Genomic DNA, 10,946 nt, shown 5'->3' with positions numbered 1-10,946 from the left:
AGTGTGGGAGATTAGAATCTCTTAAAAGTGTATCGATGTTCTGTTTGCTGCATCTTAGGGTGCACGGAGAAACTCTTAAAGGGCCAGTAGCCATCATGTTCTCTGTAGCTTCATATGACATATAATTAAGGTTTGAGATCCAACAGAGAAAAAGAGTACAACAACAGTAAAACTTGTTTGCACAATTTATGTTGTTCTGAAACCCATATTCCATCTTGTCATCATTGTGTCCCTCGAGTCGTCGGGTCTTGACTCCATACGATTAATGAAACAATAAACACCGGGAAAAAGACTAGGGGTGCTTTAGCATTACCACCTTTATTCCAATCGGTATACTCCCTGCGTCCATGCTACATCAACCTGCTATATCTCCCACTCCATACATGGGTGTGTGCATATTCACCCATCTGATAAATCATCCTCGCATTCCCGCTTTAACAACACAGAGTTTACATGCCGTGCATTATCTGAGTGGATAGATCCTATAAGCTGTAACCGGAAGATATCTCCGTATCAGCTTCATCAACCCCAAACCATAGCTCATCTCCGCTTGCCTGTCATCGCGGTGGTGGTGGTGGATAAGATCCAAAACTACCCCCATCCGGGATGCCTCCTCCTGAATTAAGATCAATTACGACAAAGTCAGTACGGAAATATGCTGAATGGAATGCGACGTGCTTGCGAACAGCAGTTTTTTTTCCTCCAACGTGCTCCGTCTCCGTTAGTGCGCCGGCTCTTAAGTCCCCTCCACCCCTCCCCCTACCTACCCCACTTCTAAACCTCCCCCCAAAGTCGGGGTGCTGAGCACAGAACCCCGACTCTGGATGGACCGCCGCTCCACCTTTGCTGAAGCACGCACCGCATCGTCAGTTAGAACGGAGTCATCGGCCTTCTTTGATGTTTCTGTTTTCGGCCGCAGCTTTCCATCTTTGTAATAGAGATGTAGAGATAGACTCAGCTATGTCTGGCTGAGACTAGACCACAGTTATGTCATACAGTTATGTCATACTGTTCCCACCCTTTGCATTCAAAGGGTGGGAAGAATACATTGAGGCTGGGTCAAGTCAGGAGGATTCGACCAAGGCCGTGAATGGCGTCCGTGCGTGGTCATTGCAGGGAAGGACAAATGCAGAGGCAATCGATCAGACATCCAGCGTCGATAACATGAACCCACCTGCCTGAGTCCGGACCACTTGTGGTGCGTGTCGATTACAATGTGCAAAGGCACAGTTAATAAACATGAAAACCCAACTCTGGCCTTCAACATTATAGATGGTAGAGCCTAGCATATAATGAAGAAAAACGGTTGCTGGACTACAGCTGAGAAACAAAAAATCGATCATCCTGTAATAAGCAAGAGGACACAGGAGGAACGCAGGAGAATTCTACCCAGGCCTCTAAACGGTTGCCTTATTTAAAAATACGGTTGTGATGTCACAAGTGGGAGACTCCCCCTCCAGTTGTATGATGTATTCATAAAATCCTCGGTCATCTCCCTGGTTGACTGTACAAACTGCTAGGGTCGGGTCGGTCGATCTATCATGTGTCTTTGTGGACAAACCCACTTGTGTTGCCCCGCAACAGGGCCCCTGTTTTACAATACGCTTGTGAGGTCACAAGTGGAAGTGTCAACCCTGATGCAAGGTGTATAGATCAACCTCAAGCCGACCCCCACTTGTGACGTCCCAAGCAGATGGATTTTGAAACGGATTGTAATTAATCAACATCACCAACACCTGGTGAAGAAATAGACTTAAAATAAAGGATCTAATCACTCTTTCATACTCGCAGGCATTGTCCTTCAGCAGAATCTCAAAGAAAGCCCCTCCCAGAGGTGCAAAACCGCCATGATTAGATTTTCCCTTTTAGCCATAGAAACACTCACCAATGAAGGTTAGCACAACCCAAGGTCAAGCATTCACACAACAATTTGTTTGCACGCACTGTTTGAGGAATATCAAGTGTGATCGTTTGTAGTGTGCAGAAGAACAGGAGAAAAAAGAGAATGAAAACATCCAGACACCATTGGCTCGAAACTGTTCCAAAGACTTTCCCTGCAATCGAACGCAATGGGCTTCTTCGGTCTAATAAACCACACACTTACATAGCAGCCAGATCTTAAGGGTGATTCATTACTGTCTCTGGATCCTCCATGAGAATAATGAGGTGCTTGAAGAGCTACTCAAAACCAGACTGCCAAGTTTTGTTTTTGTGATTTTCATATACATTTAAACATCAACGTGGTTTTAAGAACCTCCATATCCTCACACAGATACTGTATGATTACAAGGTTTTATATTTTCATTGTGCATATTTGTAATTGAAGTAGACATGAAGCCGAAGGAGCTTCTGATCATGTCAGTGCAGCTGGAGGAAGAACCTCCGCACAGTATAAGCAAAATCGGATTTCATCAGACACGCATTACATCAGCTTAAACAACAACAGAGTTTGCTAGAAGAGCAGGATATCGATCAAGTAGGCTATAGAGTTACGAGTGAAAATATAAGGTAAACAGTCTAACAACAATTCAAACAATTTGTTTTGGAGTTCATCACGATTATTTTGAGCGCCATTGATCAACTTCTCCTGGTGAAGGAAAAGGGTCAGAGGTTTGGCTTGCTGTATCCCAGCAGCAACACAATCACACTCAAAACACACACCTTGCTCAGTTCAGGCGTCGTGTTTACCTCTACAGGAACACTGTTTGTGAAGTAAAAACTGTATGTCCGTGCCAAATATGAATTACAAATTGTTTCGTCAGGTTTTCTTAACTACATCTCGCATACCAACATTTTGTAAGGCTCACAATTTCGTACTGCCAATTAAGTAATGTTAATACAAGCCAAAGGCTAACGGAACACAGTGAAGCCTGTTAACTCTACAGTGAGAGTTGTCAGGGGCAGAGAATCTACCATCTGCGACCTCACTGGGTTTTTTCCACCATTCAGAAGTGACGCATTAACATACCTGTGGTGGAGCTATTATCACCGTGTGCGTGTGTGATTGAAGGACAAAAGTTAAAGATGACATATTAGACCACCAGGTGTGAGTGTGATTAGCCGTTACAAAACCTTTGAAAATCTGCCTCTTCTGACATCACAAGGGGGCGTGTCCACCTAGATGTATGACAGATAGATGAGCAACGTTTGCTACAGTCCACTGGGTATACTGGTAGACTGATCTATCCAGCGTACATCTAGGTGGACACACCCACTTGGGTTGTTAGAAGAGGCAGATTTCAAAACAGCTTGTAACGGCTAATCACGCTCACACCTGGTGGTATGATATGTCACCTTTAAAAATAAATCTTCAGGATGCAAGGTGTTCTCTTATCAAGCGCCATATCTGTGGAATAGTCAGCCACCTGAAATCAGGGACGCTGACTGCTGAAAAAAACCAATTCCTCACCCTCTCTTAGCTCCCCCTGCTGCCAAAAGGTCCTAGATTAGACGTTCCCTACATGTTCTATGTCACACCCTGCTCCTTCTATTCTGTCCATTTTTGTGTGTTCTGTGATGATGAATGGACAGTCTATTTAAAATGTTATTGTAATTATTATTGTAAAACTAGGTTTGTCAGTTATGGCCAACATTGACACACATAACTCCTTCAAGATTTCTTCCTTGTTATTAAAGTTGTTTTTCTGCCATTTGGTGGGCTATAGGGTTAGGGAGCGTCATAAATATATGGCCTCTAAAGCCCTTTGAGACCAATTGCGATGAAAGGCTATACAAAAATGTACGCGCTTGACTTGGCAAGCTGGAGGCAGGAATGGATCAGAGTCACCAGTTTATGCCCAAAATAAGTTTATTGGGACATAAGACACTACAAACAAAGACAATAGTACTATTCCCATTGTGTTAAGCATATAAACAGCCAGCCAAACTCATGTTTACCAATGAGCTAGGAAGACAGTTGCTTGCTCTTTTATTGCAGAGAGAAAATCAAATCCAAAATAAAACATACAAGTACATAATACAAACCAATATGAAAAAAGAAAGGGAAATTAAACTTGCATCCACTGCCTTCTGTGCACAGTCAACAGCATCTGGAAAAACATTTCTTGAATTACCATGATTGAGGCTAAGATCAAGGTAAGCCCAAACTAGACCTGAATGAATAAGAACTTAAAAAAGATAAATGGCAAACATTTTTTATTAAATGTTTATTCTTAATGCCACTTGACTGTTTTGTCATGACATAATTATATTTGGTTAAAAAATATTACCAGAAGAACAAAAGCATTTTTGCATTACAAATATTTGAAATTTAACTTACTTTATACTTTTTAAAAGCTAGAGGTTCTTGCAGCATGTTTTTGTTGTGTTTGAGACCTTGCAGGTGTGAGTGATCAGCTAATGACGGATGGAGAGCGGGAAACTTAAATAATTCTGATTGGGCAATGTTACATTAAAGGTAAAGGATCCAATAATGAGACTAGGTTGTTGAAGTTAAAATTAAGGTTTATATATGCATATATATATATATATATATTTTTTTTAGTAATACATCTTTATATTATTAAACATGCTCCCATTTAGAAGATGTGTACCCAATGTGAAGATTAGTCGATGGCAGATGAGATCAAACTTAAAACCCTTCTAGAACAGTCACCAATCCTCATAAAACTTGGTAAATAGCATAAACTGGGACTACTTTGCAAATACTAATTTGTAGATCAGATCGATCAGATGACTAAGAAGAGAAAGGAAACAATGCAGAATCATCTCCTATTGTAGTTACATGTGAGTGATTTCCTTTGGAGTACATTTGTCAAGTGACATAGTTATTCATCATGCAGATGAATAAGAACAGCTCATACAATTTCCCAGAATTAAAAGTTTTCCTTTGAACATTGGTCAACAAGTATTAGTGTGCCTCCACCATATACAATAAACATAGTATCAATAGTAACACCAATCCAGTACTTTCCACCATCAGTTTACTTTTGCAAACTACTTGATTGAGAAAACGAATCCAAACAAATGTAAAAAAAAAACATTTCCTACGTTACCCTAAGCTGTTTTGGATCGGTTGTAAATAGATTTTGTGAAGTTCACACAGTATTTGCAGTTGCACAATCAAAATGCAAGACACACTGCTTATTGCGAAGGAAAAGTCTTCTGCAAAGGCCAGTGACAAATGGTTTGAGATTTAACCAGTGAATTTAGGCCTATGCGTGGCACATCAAGATAGGAGCTAGCATCTTAGCTAACATTCACTAAAGTCTGATATTTTTCTATTAAGATTCTGGTGGTAACTAAGAAGTGCTGCGTGAAGCGAACGGTCGCCCAAAAATAAAAATAATACAGTAGAGTTCTTAAATTATTCCTGAGAGAATGAGATGATCTATAATTCATTTAGGCTTGGCTCATTATTATTCACATCGGGGAAGGGTGAAGAAAGAGTGCAGTCTGTGGGGATGTGATACAGCCTCTTCTCACTGTTAATTAGAGGACAGAGCTTTCTTCCTGGGTCTTTCTCGGACATGACAAGGCTATTAGGGCGGCTCTGGGAAAAGGAAAAGAAAAAGTCCACTTTCCGCGAGGCAGGGAACTGAAAAACTTGTATTTTTCAAAAAGCTGCTTTCAACTGATAAACAAGTCTTGGGGAAAAGTAAAGAGGAGAGTGAATGTCACTGGGAAAGGCGAGAGGCAAGAATAACAACAGCCAAGAATTGCTTTCATTTTATTGCACTCAGTGTGGTGGTTTTAATATTCATGTGGGCTTGGGGGAGGAGGGGGGAGGGGGAGGCGGGGGTGCTCCGTGACCTACCACAATGTTGTGGTGACTGGACACAAAAACAAACGGGCAATTACAGCAGGATAAATGCAATACATGCAAACACTGTTTGGGTGCCTGTTTTTTGTTTTTTTCCAATGATTTGTGGAAGAAGTTGGCCCAAGCATCGGAGCGAGTGAGCGAGAGAGCGCGAGAGAGAGAGAGAGAGAGAGAGAGAGAGAGAGAGAGAGAGAGAGAGAGAGAGAGAGAGAGAGAGAGAGAGAGAGAGAGAGAGAGAATGAGGAGGGAAAGGGGGGCAAAACTCAGAGTCACAATGGTCCCGGCTGTCTGCAGGAATCAGGGCATGCCTCGGGAGAATCTGGACAAACATTCCGAGAGATAGCAGGTTCTGGCTCAGCCTCGACCCAGGCTGGTGCCACACAGCCACCGTGTCTTAGATAGGTGCCTGGTGCCGCAAGAGAGACGCATGAATATATGCATACATATGGTGTGATATATCCAGACAATTAAAAAAAAATAAAATACATTCCCGCCCAGAGTGAGGACAGGTAACGCTCCGGTTGAACACATGAACAGATTACCCTTCTGCGCGTTCCGGACGAGATAGAAGGATAAATAACTCATTAGGCAGAAAGGGGGGGAATGAGCATCTGCATCAGCCAGACCTAATAAACTATTCTCAAAAGCCATTAAAGGATAAAGTCCTGGGCTTTGCTCTAAGCTATGTTTATAGTGTTCATTTTTGAGGGAGAGGCAATGGTTTATGTCTGACTCATTGAAAAGTGCAGGTGTATTTCCATTTTAGTGCCGCCGTTTAAAAGGGCTTGGCTTTTCAGACATGCACATCACGTGCACACACACGCAGGCTCAGGGTTTATCAGCCAACAGCTTCTCTGCATATTCCTTGAGTAAGAAGCCAAGAATCCCATTTCAAACGAAATGCAGAACACATATATTAGTCATATTAGTCCTAAAGGGGCGTGTGCGAGACGTGAATCACCATCAGATAACACCGCGGTTGGATGTGAAGACGTAGCAGAACGGGGGACGAAAAGGAATAACTGCCGTGGCAGGTGCAGATTTGTATACACCAACCCGAATTTGCAATCATTCACCCTACAGAGTGCACTTTTATTTCGGACCATTTGGAGTTGATTGGGGAGTACGCCTATCCACTGTATCACAGTGGGGGCCGAAGAGGAGGAGAGGAGGAAAAACAACAACAATGCTGTCTTACTTTTACATTTCCTTGACATATCTGATGGGTAATAAAGAAGCGAGGAAACAGCCCATATAAGAAATACATAAGGTCACTGCCAAGGCCCGGGGATATATATTAGCAGCGTCTGCGGATATTCATAAATAAATAATGGCGGAACAGCTTATGAGGGCATCTGGCGTCGTATTTGTATTAGCAACAGTGCTCCCGTGGCAATGCATCATGTTAAACGAGATTCATGAGGGCACTAAGTCTTGTTATAACACCGTTTCTCCTTTGTCTCGGCGGATTTCATAAGGCGGTAATGGTTCGGTAATGACACCGGTAAAGAAAAGCACAATTTCACCAAATATATATTCATATTACTTTACGTGTTTGAGTGTTATGTTATATGAATGCAATCCATTTGCTTGCCATCATTGCAGCTTTTTTTGTCCAACCGTTTGAAAATCTGCTTTTTCACCCTCACTTTAGTGTACCTCCACGGTGTCTGTGGTACCATAAATCCACCATAGAGGTTCATTAAATCCATCTCATGTGGAGCTCAGACTACCCTAATGTCAAAATAATCCCTGGCCGCATGGCCTTGCAACATTCACCCACTTATGTGTACTTAATGAGTTCGATAATACCCCGCATTTAGAGGCAGCTCTGATTCAGGGAAAACATGGCTGCGAACAAAGCAACTCTGGTGTTAAATCTGAATATCAATTGAGATTGCACAAAGTGATTAGGATGAGTTTTGCATGCAAATGCAGGATTCTGAAGCGACCAGTGGGACCCACTTGTAGCCAGGTGGGAACCTGTAGTGTTATATATTTTGCCTTTATCCGCAGCTTGCTAGAGTGTGGTTTGAGCAGACACATGCATGACCGGTAACAATTGACGGCAGCACCCGTCAGTGGAGTTGTCTAGCATCAGCATAAAGGACATTAAACCAGGTCCCTTCACAGCATAGATGGACTCTAGGGCTGATTATGGTTCCATGCAGACACTTCGACAGTCGTGAACCTGTTTTGATTCTGTGTCGGATTTAGGTGAGCGGACCAATCACAGCCCTTGTTGCTGCACTGCCAATTTTTGGGAGGTTCACTTCAAGCCCTTGCGTTCGACGCAAGGAGGGTCCGCAAGAACATAATGGGTCTTTTAACCCCCTTTTGTGCATCAACGTGGAACCATAATCAGCCCTTCAGCCATAGACACCATCACCACCACGACACAGGAAGACAACATTTAATGCGCAATGAAGACTGGTAGTGAATGGTGGCGGTGGACAGGCATAGCTGGGCCTACTGCCCACTCTGCTTTTCCCACTCTACTCTTTTTGTTTATTTGGAGAAAACAGTGTTACAGATGGCGGATACTTGGAGATATGAAACATAATGAAAAATTATGACATAACAGAGAAGAAAATTCGATGTCTTCTTGAGAAGGTGGTGTGTCGAGAAAGGTTAGGTTTGATCTCTACCTGGTGGCATCCCTGAGCCAAACCCTCTGGATGAAACCATCTGCTGATTGGACTGAATATTGAAAAGCATTGTATTAGTAACAATCATACAAACCCGAACCCAATCGCTGCTACTATTCTTTAATAGCGCAAACAACACATTGCTGGATTAATTGAATTACTCTTTTTAGGAAATATAACCAAAAAAGAAACCAAAAACTTAATGATCACATCTATTGTAATTGGATGTTCATGTGCCTGGGCATCTATATTAAAATCAGTCCACCCCCATTTGGAAGGCTTGGATTCGAAAATCTGGAACGGTGACAATTTGTCTCAGTGTATTTGCTTTGTCTGGCGCTTGAAAGCAGCAGATAAAGAAGAGAAGGAAATGACAGAAGGGAATCATAACACCCATAAAAGAGAGTGCCGGAAAAATTTCACTTTTTTTACCCAATGAGGGGCTTTTCACTTTGTATTTCACAAGCACAAAAGCCCCCAAATGATCGTCCACAGCTGCTGTGATCCCGGCGGTATTGCTGGTGTGGAGTCAAATCAAATAGTTTTATTTACAGAATTATTTCTCTGGGCCAGAATAAAACAACAGACAGCACAAACACATCACGAGGATATTGATGTGTTTGTGTTGCTCTCTGACTTACTATGTTAAAAAACTCCCCAACGCTCCACACAGCTGGTGACCTGGATCACTGCACTGCATAGGAGTGCCTATCGCTCTCATCTCCAGCCACTGGATACAAGCTATCAATCGCTACGCCATCAAACTACGCAGGCTGACCCCGGAGAAGCGAGGATACACCGGGGCCAACCCTCTGCGATGGAATTCAGAACAGGTATCCCTCACCCACCTTGTTTGGTTCTCCCCGGACCCAATGTCTGCTGCGTCTGCTGTTTGTCTTGTAAGGCTTTTCTACATGAAACAGTTGAGGGGCTGATTGACTGGAGGAGCGAGACAAACAAGCGGCGCAGAGGAGAAAGTAGCAAAAGGGAATGCGAGATGAAGCTGAGTGTTAGCAGAGTTTACTGTAGCATAGAGAGCAGTAGCCTTTGGGGGGCTAGCGGCCCAGCACATCAGAGGACATGATGAAATGGATGCTGGAACAGTGTTCACAGAGCATATTCCAACCCCCGATACGCCATCTTACATTAGCTCTTTTGCGTCAGGCTATCTATAAAAAAATAATAAAAAAACACCATCAAGATAACGTCATGCTTGTGCCTCTTATGCTCCGAGGGGAAATGCAGGAAAAACAGCGGGAAGTAAACAATTGTCATGCTAGTTTAGCCTCTGAAGCCCGAGGCCTTCGTATCCTTCCTCTTCCTCCGTTCCTCAACACAACAAGCAACAAACACGGCAATACGATCGGAAACGGCGTCGGCAGCGCCCTTTACGATCGTATCGTCGTGTTTGAGGCCTACGTTTTCCACAAGCGTCATTGACATACAACGTGTTGAGCCTGCACAGAGGAGACCCTACTTTTTGCGATTTGTCTTTGGCTGACAGGTCACGCCGGTGACCTTTAGCTGTGATAGCGCATGCATCTCGTGCTCCAGGGGGCGTGCACGTCCCTGCTCTTACGGCCTCTCCGTCTCTGTCTTCCGCACAGGTTCTTCCGATGAATTCCAACCTCCTATCTCGGGAGCCCTACTAAAAATCAATGAGGGGGGGATCGATTTCTCCTACGCGCTCCCCAGGGTAGAGTCAAAGGAGGGGGACAAAGGAGATAAAACCACAGTTGAATCGCTAAAGTAACTCCAGTGCACCACGGGTGACTGATATTATTGAGTGTGTGGGGAGTCACATGCTGCCACCGCTGTGTTGTGAGTGACTTGAAGAATGGTGCTTAAATGGCATCCCCCCCCCCTCCTCCTCAAGAAACGAGGATTTGAAACGATTGAAACCCTGTGGCGTCGGCCCCCAAGCGGAATATTAGTTAAGTTTGGTTCTATGGAATACGAAAAAGAAGAAGAAAAAGAAAAAAAATCATTCCGTGTCAAAAAAGCGCCCAAGAGTCGGTTATGTTTTTATTTAATGATTTCCATTCATTAAAATATGCTAATGTTAAATTGTATGTTGTATTCGTCAGTCCTAGTTCAAGTGTAGCAAGGTTTCTGGGTTTTGTTTTTACCAAATGGGTGATTAGCTTGAAGGAAGCAGGTGTTGGCAGAGCAGGTGCGTTGGCACGGAAACGCGCAACACTCACAATAGGAGACATTTCCTTTCCCCTCCATTCTTATGATAATATTGCTGCACATGTGCTGTGTGTGTGTGTGTGTGTGTGTGTGTGTGTGTGTGTGTGTGTGTGTGTGTGTGTGTGTGTGTGTGTGTGTGTGTGTGTGTGTGTCTCAAGGTGTTGTGTTGCACTGGCAACAGCATGGCATATCTGATGAAGAGGACCTTGGTTATGTACTCGTATGGAGAAGCTATAGAAGCTAGGCATCAGTCAACATACCTCATACACAATTGTGACTTAAATGTAGTCTACAAACCCATGCAATTTGGCTCTCTAGCCTGA

At 43.3% G+C, this 10,946-nt stretch overlaps 1 long non-coding RNA gene across 1 annotated transcript; it reads left to right on the top strand.

The window, feature by feature from the left end:
* The first annotated feature begins 8,948 nt into the window (after positions 1–8,948).
* LOC115532646 (uncharacterized) lies at positions 8,949–10,411 on the top strand. The gene is made up of 2 exons (XR_003974085.1): positions 8,949–9,263; positions 10,038–10,411. It is a non-coding gene; the product is annotated as an uncharacterized LOC115532646 (long non-coding RNA).
* Positions 10,412–10,946: the final 535 nt, after the last annotated feature.

This window comes from Gadus morhua, chromosome 2 (genome assembly GCF_902167405.1).
Source record: "Gadus morhua chromosome 2, gadMor3.0, whole genome shotgun sequence".
NCBI lineage: Eukaryota > Metazoa > Chordata > Actinopteri > Gadiformes > Gadidae > Gadus > Gadus morhua.
The sequence above is the reverse complement of the archived record's forward strand: the minus strand, read 5'-3'. Positions and strand labels throughout refer to the sequence as shown.